The sequence below is a fragment of the Mustelus asterias genome, chromosome 12, assembly GCF_964213995.1.
Source record: "Mustelus asterias chromosome 12, sMusAst1.hap1.1, whole genome shotgun sequence".
NCBI classification, from domain to species: domain Eukaryota; kingdom Metazoa; phylum Chordata; class Chondrichthyes; order Carcharhiniformes; family Triakidae; genus Mustelus; species Mustelus asterias.
This window is the reverse complement of record NC_135812.1, coordinates 93,860,051-93,872,880: the sequence shown is the minus strand read 5'-3', so window position 1 is coordinate 93,872,880 and position 12,830 is coordinate 93,860,051. Positions and strand designations below refer to the sequence as shown.

The window sequence follows — 12,830 nt, the reverse complement described above, 5'->3', positions numbered from 1 at the left end:
TATCACTCGACTGTGGACTATTGAGGATTCCGTTCATTCTTCACAGGACATTTAAGGATGAAAATCAAACAGATATCAGGGTTCCCATAGGGAAGAGACACTTCATCAAACACCACAGCTTCTCTCTTGCTGTCAAATCCGAACTTGTGCTATCGGTTTTCTGCACCAAGCCACCTGTGCTGAACTTTGTCAGAATTCTCAATTTGGTTTGAAATACTTAGTCCGAGATATACCTGCACTCAAACAAATCAGTTTTAAATTTGCAGCAAGTACATCAAATGTGTAACACTCTTACATTTTGTAAAATACCTTAACAGATTAAAATACTCTAAAACTAACAAGGATTTGTCAACAAAATGAAAAACACTAACCTCAGTCAGTATTCCTTACATTTTCCAGAACGAAAACTCACATTTATAATTCTAAAAGTTTGGATTATGGGCTTTATTTACATCAAAGAAGTTCATAGCATGCAATTAATTTGTAATAGTTTTGCAGTTCAGTTCAATAAGACAGTTTAAATTAATTTTGAAATGTTTTAGAAATGTTAGCTATGTCCAAAACATGTCAACTTCTCTGACTAGATAGCTAAAATGGACACTTAGAATCATTACAGTGCAGAAGGAGGCCATTCAGCCCATCAAGTCTGCACTGACCCTTCAACAGAGCATCCCACCCAGGCCCTATCCCCCCTAACCCACACATCCAGGAACACTAAGGGGCAATTTAGCATGGCCAATCCACCTAACCTGCACATCTCTGGACTGTGGGAGGAATTGATATGGAGATGCCGGTGTTGGACTGGGGTAAACACAGTAAGAAGTCTCACAACACCAGGTTAAAGTCCAACAGGTTTATTTGGTAGCAAAAGCCACTTTTGCTACCAAATAAAACTGTTGGACTTTAACCTGGTGTTGTGAGACTTCTTACTGTGGGAGGAAACCAGAGCACTCAGAGGAAATCCACGCAGACACAAGGAGAACATGCAGACTCCACACAGACAGTCATCCAAGGCTGGAATTGAACCCGGACCCCTGGCACTATGAGGCAGCAGTGCTAACCACTGTGCCACCGTGCCGCCCTAATTGATTAAGTATTGCTTGATTAGGTATTGCTCTCCAGTTCCCCCTTCTGCTTGAAAATAGGTGTTTTGAAAGGAAGATTGAGATAGCTTACACATTGCTGGCCTGTTTCAATCATTCATGAGGAACCAGGAAACTGCCTGATCACCAAATGGTTCCAGCTTCAGTGCCCACCGAACGCAAAACTGACTATTATTCAAAAAGCAAATGATAAAGAGAGCATTACTCTTTTTTTAACCAAATTACTAGCTAACCAGTTTATTCACTAAAAAATGCTGCCTAACCAATGAGTGGGGCGACAATGAGGAACGGATTGTCGAGTTAAACATGCTGCATAGTTACACGTAACCATTCTGAAAGGTATAAAAGAGGTACACGACCATGAGGAGTGCATATCTCAAAGAAAGGGAGCTTTATACATAATCCAAATTGGAAAGACAAACAAGAACTTAATAAATTTTCAAACCTTTTTCCTATTTTTAGTGTTATTTGTTTTCTTGCACTTTCAGGGTAATATCATGGAATTGATTAACAGAAGTGAACTTAAGGTGTACAAATAAGGTAATAATCTCGTAAATAGCAGCCAAGGTCTTGCCTGTCCAAGGCCATTAACTTCTACTTTGAGGGGAGCACCATTCCAAGTGAAGGTGGAAAGTGGTAAATGATTATGCGATTGAATTTGCAAAAGGTATTTGACAAGGTTCTGCATAAAAGGTTGTTAGTTAAGCTTGAAGCAGCTGGAGGGATGGGTGGGTGAGGAGGATTCAGTTCTCGGGGTAGTTGAAAATAAATCAGACAATGCTGGGATAGGAAGCAGGGAGGGACACATTAAAAGAATGATGTTGAGGGTGTGTTCTAGAGGGCTAGAATACAAGAGCAGGGATGTACTGCTGAGGTTGTATAAGGCTCTGGTCAGACCCCATTTGGAATATTGTGAGTAGTTTTGGGCCCCATACCTAAGGAAGGATGTGCTGGCCTTGGAGCGGTTCCAGAGGAGGTTCTTAAGAATGATCCCAAGAATGAAGGGTTTGTCATATGAGGAGCGGTTGAGGAGTCTGGGTTTAGAGTTTAGAATGATGGGGGGGATCTAATTGAAACTTACAGAATATTGAGGGGCCTAGATAGAGTGACGATGAGAGGATGTTTCCACTAGTGGGAAAGACTAGAACTTGAGGGCACAACCTCAGAGTGAAGAGTCGCCCCTTTAAAACTGAGATGAGGAAGAACTTCTTCAGCCAGAGGATGGTGAATCTGTGGAACTCATTGCCACAAAGGGCTGCGGAGACCAGGTCATTGAGTGTCTTTAAGACAGAGATAGATAGGTTCTTGATTAATAAGGGGATCAAGGGTATGGGTAGAAGGCAGGAGAATGGGGCTGAGAATCATATCAGCCATGATTGACAGGTGGAGCAGACTCAATGAGCCGAATGGCCTAATTCTGCTCCAGTATCTTATGATCTTATGGAAGGTGCGGAAGTACTGACCACTGCTGGGTCCTCCTATGGTAATTTACAGTAACATTTTGCATTCCAAACTTAAGGCAAACTAGCCAGAATTGAAGACAATACCAAAGTAGTGTGAATACTTGATACTGAGGAGGTAACTCAAAACCACAAAAATTACCTGGGCAAAGTATATTCGTGGTTGCGATAACACATTCTATTAAATTCAGACTAATGCAAAGTCAGGTGGTGCATCAAGTTATAACCTTATCACAATATCCAGATGCTCTTCGACACAAGGAATGAATGAAGGAATCAAAAAGGCAACAGGTCCATCAGCAAAGAAAATGGCTCCAATGAAAACCAAGGCCAGGGAGGTCATCACTGACTGCAGCAAGCAGTTGGAGAGATGGGTGGAACATGATCTGGAATTGTACCCTAGGGAGGGCACAGTTACTAAGGAAGCTCTAGACATCATAGAAAGCCTGCCTGTCATGGCAAGGCTGAATATCGAACCCACAGTGGAGAAGCTTGGCAAAGCTATCGACTCACTTGTCATTGGCAAAGCTCTAGGTGCTGATGCTGAGGTGGAAAACCAGGTGGTCTTGGTGATGGAGCGGATATGTGGCCGGAATCTCATCTCGGGATCAAATGCAACGATAAAGGCAAAATACTGCGGATGCTGGGATCTGAAACAAAAACAGAAAATGCTGGAAAATTTTAGCCGGTCTGACAACACCTGTGGGAAGAGAGCAGAGCCAACATTTCGAGTCAGGATGACTCTTCGTCAGAGGAACTTGCAACGCACTGGTTCAGCCACAGCCAGTTTGTCAGGGAAAGAGAGGGAGCTCAGGTGGGTTTTTTGTTTTACTTAACATGAAGCAGAACAGGAGGGGATGTTGGCTTTCTCTTGATGGCTAAATTAAGATCGACTAAATGGGCTTCCTCATCTATAATTATCATTGAAAGTTATGACTGAAATTAGCACTCCTGGAGGAAAGCACAGGTTATTTTGCATTTCGAACCAATTTTTTCAATGTTTAAAGGTTAACAAATTTATGTAGGCAATATGAAACAGAACACAGACTCTTACAATATCTCTAAAATAAACTAGCTTATTTAAACAAGGTTAAAAATTGATTTCCAGGGAAATTAACTTCGGTTTGTTGCTGTCCATTCATTTTTGTCATTGAAGTGTCAATTTGCATTCATTTAGAACTGTTTAAATAGCTTTCCACCGAAATGGCACATAAATAATCTTCCAGTAAACAATTTTAAAGTTAGTTTTATACGTTTAAAAAGACTGCCCCACCTAATTCTGTGAAACAACTCTGAAACCAACTGTAACATTTAAGATAGATAATACTTACCGTTACACAGCTCTCCTTGGTTAAGACAAACATTAGTGAAAAGTAGTATTGCTACCTTAAGGAATCTGTAGCCTTTTTAGTGTACCAGTAGCGAGCATGTTGCAACCTGCATCCAATCTACATGCCTTTAACCACATAGTTTCATTTTCTAACTACATATATCAAGGTTTCAAAGATTCATTCTATCACCTTATTCATCATGCTGAACTGTAAGTGTGCTAGATTGCTTTCTACGTACAGTCCCACGAATCAAGGTGCAGCAGCAGTTAAAGTTAAGAGTCCTTCTCTGTTGCTGCACACAAGTTGTAAATCTCTGGCGCACATAACTCAACATCTGCACAAATGTCTCAAGTCTTTCTAAAATTAAATTTTTTTCCAAGTCATTTTTTACTGTCTCCAAGGAAAAGATGGCAGTCAACAGGGCTGTTTCCCCCCTCTTTTTAAAGGAGCATTTTCTTCCACTGTCACACAGCTCTACAGCAATTGTCTGAAAATCAAAAGGAAGCCTTTCAAAATCTAACATAGAAAGCATTCATACAGCTGATTATTCTAAGGCTGGTAGGATTTCATAATATTTCTTTCGTTTTAAAAGAAAAATTGAAAAGGGTGTAAAATTTGCTTCCTGGGAGGAAGAGGCAGATAGGACAGAAATTCATCGCAGGTCTGGACACAAAACAGGTGCTAGTGGACATTTACTGTAATGGAAGTGAATATCAGGACTTGGACATCATTGGCACCTGATCTGACACCGCCTGTTCTGCCCAGCTGAGATGAATTTCTAAAATGAGTAGGTCACTGTCCATTGAACACAATTCAGTCTTCAATTCTTATGAAGCCTATTTAATTGTTGTTGTTGCAAGAACTACCACGACACTTGAAACGAAGGATGAGGACCAAAGCCTTCCAATTTCACCCCCAACACCCTTCAATTTCACCCCCAAACCCTCCAATTTCACCCCCCCATGCCTGCCAGTTTCACCCCCCCCCCACATCCGCCAATTTCACCCCCAAACCCTCCAATTTCACTCCCCCAAAGCCCGTCAACTTTACCCCCAGCTCTCCAATTTCACCCCTCAGCCCTTCAATTTCAACCCCCCAAAATCTTCCAATTTCACCCCACCCAATTTCGCCACCTCCCCCCACTCCCCGCATCAAAAATCCACATCACTTCCATTTTTAACACTACACCAAGTTATAGTCCAGGTTTATTTGAAATCATAAGCTTTCAGAGCGCTGCTCCTTCATCAGGTAAAGTCTTGTGATTTCAAATAAACCTGTTGGACTATAACCTGGTGTTGTGTGACCTCTCTTGTCCACCCCAGTCCAACACTGGCATCGACACACCGTGGGGAGGTTAAACAAATCATGCGCAGACTGGCTACCAGCATTATTTTTCCACCTTGCCAAACATTTAAAAGTTTGACTCATTTGGATACATGGAGCATCAGAGGAAGAAAGATCAAAGCCTCTGATCATGACGAGGAGACAAATCAATCAGCTGACTTACTCTATTTCAGGAAATAGCTGGATCCTCGCAATGTATTTGCATATTCTCCAGACCTCTGGAATCTGTCGCAATTGTTCAGTTTTAATTCGATGCCAATGGATTAATCTCAGAGCATGTTTGGAGTTTGCTGGTGAGAGCAGCTGAACATGCAAGCGATTTGACGAGTCCACGTTAAAAGGGGAAAAAATATTGTGAAGGAAATTCCATGAATAGCGTCTGATCATAAAAATGCAGCACTTAACTTGCACCTTTACACAGAGATCAAGTGTCAGATCAAGCCCAAGGTGGGATGCAATGCTTTATCTTGTCAGCTTGGAACTTGTTTGTCTCTCTTATGGGGGCTTTGAATTGGATTCAATTTGAAATTGTTTTTTGAAGCAAGCAGAGAATGGATTTGGGTCCGCTTGGTCCATTCTGAGCATTGACTTTGTAACTTTAAGGATGGAGTAAAAAACTTAAAATATTTTTTTAAAATCAGGTTCAAATAATCTGCATAAATTGCATTACATTGTTTTCTCTACCAGTCCCACCCTGCGCTACTATGGAAACAAAATGACAGCACCTTTCATTTCCTGCCTCCTGAAGTTTATTCTTAATCTTCTTTCCAGTGGAAGGTGCCACCTTTTGAGTAATTAACTCATGTCTTTAGTGCTTACATGATTAAATGTGGGACCAAAGAGTGGCAACAGGACTTACATAACACCCTTATATTTACCCATACAGATGTAAAATATAGGTAGTACTATTTATAAGCCAGCATCAAAAAATAAAGGAACTACATTACAGACAAAATGCACAGATATCCAGAAAAATGATACAGATGACTGTTTAATTCAGCCAATATTTATGAAAAGCCCCAAATGCGTAAATTACAGATATTTGACACACTGGGGGCAATTTCCAATGACTCCTTGAAGGGCTAAGCCCAAAATTAGGTCTCAAACTGAAATGTGGTTAGCCTTATTTTTTTTATTCATTCGTGGGACATGGACATCGTTGGCTGGCCAGCATTTATTGCCCATCCCAAGTTGCCCCTTGAGAAGGTAGTGGTGAGCCGCCTTCTTGAATTGCTGATACAACTGAGGGGCTTGCTTGGCCCATTTCAGAGGGCAGTTGAGAGTCAACCACATTGCTGTGGCTCTGGAGTCACATGTAGGCCAGACCGAGTAAGGAGGGCAGATTTCCTTCCCTAAAGGACATGAGTGAACCAGATGGGTTTTTCCGACAATCGACAATGGTTTCATGGTCTTCAGTAGATTCTTCATCCCAGATTTTTTTTTATTGAATTCAAATTCCACCCATGGCAGGATTTGAACCCAGGTCCCCAGAAGATTAGCTGAGTTTCTGAATTAATAGTCTAGTGATAATACCACTATTATCTCCTCTCCTATTTAGCACAAGGCATTATCTAGGTTATGGAATAAAAGGAATTGACATTAAGAATAGCCGCCTGGAGGATCATGATGAGACTGACTGGCATTTAAAATAGATTCTAGGACTCATTGACTAGGCAGCATGCCATATTGGTGAATAATGCATTCTCCCACAGCAACCGGGAGTAAACAAGTCAGTCGTTGCTGGAGGGTTCAAGCACTGCTTAAAGGTTCATCATCTTTTACTCTTAGCCCTGGGAGATTGAAAAGGACTTTTGAAACACATTGGGAGACGTTCTAGGAGCATTTGTCCAGACTTCAGCACTCCATCAACATTTAAGATGGAAATTCTCTGAGGACTTCACCAAAAAAATAGAGTAAGTACTATGCTACACTCCCTTATTGAGCACACATGAGTCACCAGGAGAAAGGGAATGCTTGCTCTTGGCCACCATATTAGGTGCCCCGGCCTTCAAGTGGAATGGGATGAGGGCACTAGGCCAGACAGAGCAGCACCAACTGCTGCTGGACAAAAGAAAGGGAGGACAAGGTGGACTCCTTCCCTCGGAGGGGATCCCTCCTCCTCTGAACTCCTGTGTACCCTCTCTGTTGGTCTCCCAGCCATCCTGAAGCCTGCCAATCTATGCAAATCACCTTCAGTGAAAGCAGGTACATGGAGGCCACATACATTGCTCCGAGAAAATTGCCTCTGATTAGTGCATGTGTGGTAAAACTACACCTGTCTGTTTTAACACCTGCAGGCAAGTTCAAATTTGGCAATCAGCAAATAGGCCCTAAACTGCATGTTAGAATCACACTGTCAAAATGGCATGGCTTATACGCCCAGCATCAATTTTTTGTCTGTTTCTTTTTTATTTATTCATGTCAAAAGTAGGCTTACATTAGCACTGCAATGAAGTTACTGTGAAAATCCCCTAGTCGCTACATTCCAGTGCCTGTTCGGGTACACTGAGGGAGAATTTAGCATGGCCAATGCACCTAACAACACATCTTTCAGACTGCGGAAGGAAACCGGAGCACCCGGAGGAAACCTACACAGACACAGGGAGAATGTGCAAACTCTGTACAGAGAGTTACCCAAGGCTGGGATCGAATCCAGGTTCCTGGTGCTGTGAGGCAGCAGTGCTAACCACTGTGCCATCCCTTTTACCAAAACGATCCATTGACCTTAAACTCTTGAGTTGCTTATAGCTCTGCAAATCTGCTTTTCATCAGCATGTGTGTGTGTGTGTGCACCAGAAGGGGAGAATTATTTATAAAATAAAGGTGAAAGTTACATTTTGAATTATATCTTTCTCCATAACTATATCTCTTAAGGTTTGAATGGCTTAAACATATTGCTAGTAAATGTGGTCCCATCTATAAATTGCCAATGCAAACCTAAATAATTCTGTATTTTCACAAAGAGTAACAATGTAACAGATGATAGATGATGTATGAGACTCCTGCAGAAGATAGACCACAACTGATGGACAATTAACTGCTTTGGAATTTTACTGTTTATCATTTCATGAAATAATTAACTTCAAAATATATATTGGTTTATTTTTATAAGTCTTCTCAATTACACCTTTACAGGGGAAAGCAAACTCACCCTACTTATATGAAATGGTAAAGAGAGAATAGTTTTCGAGACTCTGCGAAAGAGTCAATCCTGTTGTCAAAAATGTAACTTTTCCCTGTATTCAATAATCTTTCAACACTACACCCATAGGGTGACAAGTCTGACGGTTTCCATCCATGTCCATTAACAGCAGTCCATAAGCTTCTAATTTATAAATGTTCAACTCTTCTTCCCCCAGTGCAAGTTATTTCCTTCAAGCTTTACATTCTGCTGAAGCACGAATGTGAACGGATGCAATATTGGCCTAGCACATCATGTATAATGCTCTTGGAACGCCTGCTGCATGATATGTCAAGTGTGTTGACTTATTCTCTGATTTTTCCCTCTGTGAAAGGCCTTTCCTGACTTCACTCAATGCTTTCCCCCAGCCCACCCAGCTGAGACTGAAAGCTTACTTTGCGAGGAATCATTGGAAAATTGTGCTCCAGAATACTGCAAGTCAACAGTGATCTTAAATTTTTTTTGTAAGATTGTAGATTGATCTTCAGGTACAGGTACATAATGTGCTCACATTTCACATTACCAGAGCATCTTGATAGTTATTCTTAAATATTGTGGTTATGTTTAACAATGGTAGATGGTTTTAACAAGTGACAGATAAGATTGAGGGTATCTCAATTTAACTTTTGCACTCGTTGAGCATAGTTTTTAGTAAACAGTTTCATTTCAATTATGGAAGATATTTCATTCTTTTCCAGGTCTTTCAAACACCGGAGAAAATTAATCTGGAAGGTGGAAAGGTAGCGGATGATGACAGATACGAGGAGGCTGTCAGATGTGGCATTATGAGAGATTATGGCCTGCGTAATCCTGGTTGGTGCCTGAACAATGTACTCAAGTATAATGACAGCCTTGGCAGTGTTTCAAAGAGAGAAAATTATCTCATCATTGTGTCAGTAAGTGACTGCAGTAAGGGATAATTAGACCTCTCAGCATTTTGTAATCTTGGTCAAAGATGAAAATCAGCTGATTTGCCAGTTTCGATAGAAAACTACGATACCAATCCAAGAGCGAATTACATTCCACCTTTTAAAGACTTTCCTTTCGCAAAAGTTCATTTACCTGAATTCTAAGATTCTAAGAAAAGTATACTTTTTTTCATAAAATATCTGAAGGAACAATACAAAACCTTTCAAAGTGGCCACCGCAGAAAGGGCAATGGTATTCTGGTTTTCTACATAGATCGCTCTGAGGTGCTTCACATTTCAAAATGGTCATCACAGAAAGTACATTTACAAGTGAATATAATTATTCAAATTACATCAGAATGCAACACATGCCAGGATTTTCCAGCCCCGCCTCCATGATCTTCCAGTCCCACCGAAAGTTAATGGCCTTTTGGCTGACCTGCCACCATCTCCCAGAGTGGGTTCTGCTATGGGGGGGCTGGAAAACCCCGGCACATGTTCCACTCTGCAGTGCGTCAGTACAATTGTGTAATATCTATTGTATATATTCAATCTGAGTCACACAGCCCACGGATTTTATACCACGTTCAGCCCCTCGGTGGCGTCTCTGTGACAGCTGCTCCAACCTAAGTGTAATCCCTCAGCACATATTGGATTTTGGGCTTTTCCAGTCTCCAACACCCGGTCAAGGACAGCTCACTGCACTGGAAGAGCAATAGGTTTTGGGCAGACCAAAGAGCATCATTCAGAGTTGATGAAACTCCAACTGCAGTTGATGCTAGTCACGGCGTGTATCCCGAGGTACAGACTATAGAGTGCAGAGTCCTGCATTGCAGAGCTGCTTGGGATGAAACTCAACAAAGACTGCTGCATCTCTCTCCAGACTTTCTATGCAAAGACACATTTCACAAGGGGCACAACAGTCTCTTGCCCACAAACACATTTTTTTTAAAAATTTATTTTATTCCTTTCGCAGAGTTACAAAGCCAATGTGCAGAATGGATGGGACAAGTCCCTAATCCACCACCTTGCTTGCTCCAAAAATCAATTCAAATTGAATCCCATTCATGGTCCCCACAAAAGAGACCTGCAAGATTCAGGCTGACAAGAACAGGCATTGCACCTGATCTCATGCTTGATCCTATGCTTGATTTTAGCCAAAAGGCAGAGAAGCGATGGCTGGTTGAAATCTCTAAGCAGAAAATGATATGTCACAACTTTCCATAGCGAAGACCAGACCTGACCAGAGAATCTTTTTAAACATCAAAGTCAGGCTGCTATTGCACTACAGATACAAGTCAAAGACTAGTATCTATGTAGAATAACACATGGACTCAAATTATAATGTGATCTGCAAGATTCAACTTAGATGAGTAAATGAGATGAATTCATAATGGGCAACAAAGAGATGGCAGACCAGCTGAACAAATACTTTGGATCTGTCTTCACTAAGGAGGAGACAAATAACCTTCCAGAAATACAGAGACAGAGGGTCTAGCATGAATGAGGAACTAAAAGAAATCCTTATTAGTCAGGAAATTGTATTGGGGAAATGGCTGGGATTAAAGCTGAATAAATCCCAAAAGCCTGATGCTCTGCATCCCAGAGTACTCAAGGAAGTGGCCCTTGAAATAATGGATGCATTGGTGATCATTTTCCAGAATTCTATAGAATCTGGAAGAGTTCCATTGGATTGGAGGGTAGCTAATGTAATCCCGCCTTTTCAAAAAGGAGGGAGAGAAAGAAATAGGGAATTATAGACCGGTTAGCCTGATATCGGAGGTGAGGAAAATACTGGAGTCAATTATTAAGGGTGCAATAAGTGAGCATTTGGAAAGCAGTGACAGGATTGGTCCAAGTCAGCATGGATTCACTAAAGAGAAATTGTGCTTAACAGATCTTCTGGAATTTTCTAAGGCTGTGACTAGTAGAGTGCACAATGGTGAACCAGTGGATGTTGCGTATCTGGACTTTCAAAAGGCTTTTGACAAGGTCCAAGACAAGAGACTAGTGAGCAAAATTAAAGCTCGTGGTTCTGGGAGTAATGTATTGATGTGGATAGAGAACTGGTTGGCATACAGGAAGCAAAGAGTGGGAATAAATGGTCCTTTTCAGAGTGGCAGGCAGTGACTAATGGATTACTGCAGGGTCCAGTGCTGGGACCCCAGCTATTCACAATATACATTAATGATTTGGACGAAGGAATTGAATGCAATATTTCCAAATTTGCAGATGACACGAAGCTGGGTGGCAGTCTGTGCTGTGAGGAGGATGCCAAGAGGCTGCAGGGTGACTTCAACAGGCTGGCTGAGTGAGAAGATAATTGGTAAATACAATATAACGTGGATAAATGTGAGCTTTTGGTGGCAAAAACAGGAAGGAAGTTTATTATCTGAATGGTGGCAGTTTAGGAAAAGGGGAAGTGCAACGTGACCTAGGTGTCATGGTGGAACAGTCGCTGAAGGTTGGCATGCAGGTACAGCAGGCGGTGAGGAAAGCTAATGGCATGCTGGCCTTCATAGCAAGGGGATTTGAGTATAGGAGTAAAGATGTCTTGCTGCAGTCATACAGGGCCTTGATGAGGCCACACCTTGGGTAGTGTGTGCAGTTTTGGTCTCCTAGTCTAAAGAAGGCCATTCTTGCTATTGAGGAAGTCCAGCGAAGGTTCACCAGAATGATTCTTGGAATGACATATGAAGAGAGACTGGCTCAACTGGGCTTGTACTCACTGGAATTTAGAAGAATGAGAGGGGATCTCATAGAAACATATAAAATCCTGATGGGACTGGACAGGCTAGATGCAGGAAGAATGTTCCCAATGTTGGGGAAGTCCAGAACTAGGGGTCACAGTCTAAGAATAAGAGGTAAACTATTCAGGACTAAGATGAGGGAGAACTTCACTCAGAAAGTTGTGAACCTGTGGAATTCTCTACCACAGAATGCTGTTGGGGCCAGTTGGTCAAATATGTTCAAGAGGGAGCTGGACGTGGCCCTTGTGGCTAAACGGATCAGGGGGTATGGGGAGATAGCGGGAATGGGATACTGAAAGTGCATGATCAGCCATGATCATATTGAATGGTGGTGCAGGCTCGATGGGCCGAATGGCCTACTCCTGCACCTATTTTCTATGTTTCTAAAAAGGAGTGCTGAGTATAATGCTTGCAAGTGCAATGATCCACTCCCCAAAAACTAATCTTTAATATTGTCACAATAGAGACAGAAAGAGCACTTTTCTCATGGCATTAAGGACAGCCAAAACATTGTGAAGCTCAGAGTCTGTTAGACTGCACGGGCATATTTAAAATGTGGCTTCTAACAGGAATGAAACTATACTACATCCAGTGTGAAGCCCAAGGGATGCAAATACAAACAGGAGAGGTGGTCTCACTCTTGCTGTTTTATGTTGCTCAGTAATCAGTCCACCAACCTATCTCCTGAGATTTATTATTAGTCTTTCACCAGCATCGAATTCTAAACCACTGTATGGACACAAGTGGTACTTT

At 41.7% G+C, this 12,830-nt stretch overlaps 1 long non-coding RNA gene and 1 pseudogene across 1 annotated transcript in view; both read right to left on the bottom strand.

The window, feature by feature from the left end:
• The window catches only part of LOC144501977 (uncharacterized), a 55,986-nt gene that overhangs the window by 15,466 nt on the left and 27,690 nt on the right, over positions 1-12,830 (bottom strand). The window contains exon 2 of the long non-coding RNA XR_013499231.1: positions 3,077-3,213. This is a non-coding gene — a long non-coding RNA (uncharacterized LOC144501977). The remainder of the gene's footprint in view (positions 1-3,076; positions 3,214-12,830) is intronic.
• Positions 10,279-10,504, bottom strand: LOC144502099 (U2 spliceosomal RNA; annotated as a pseudogene).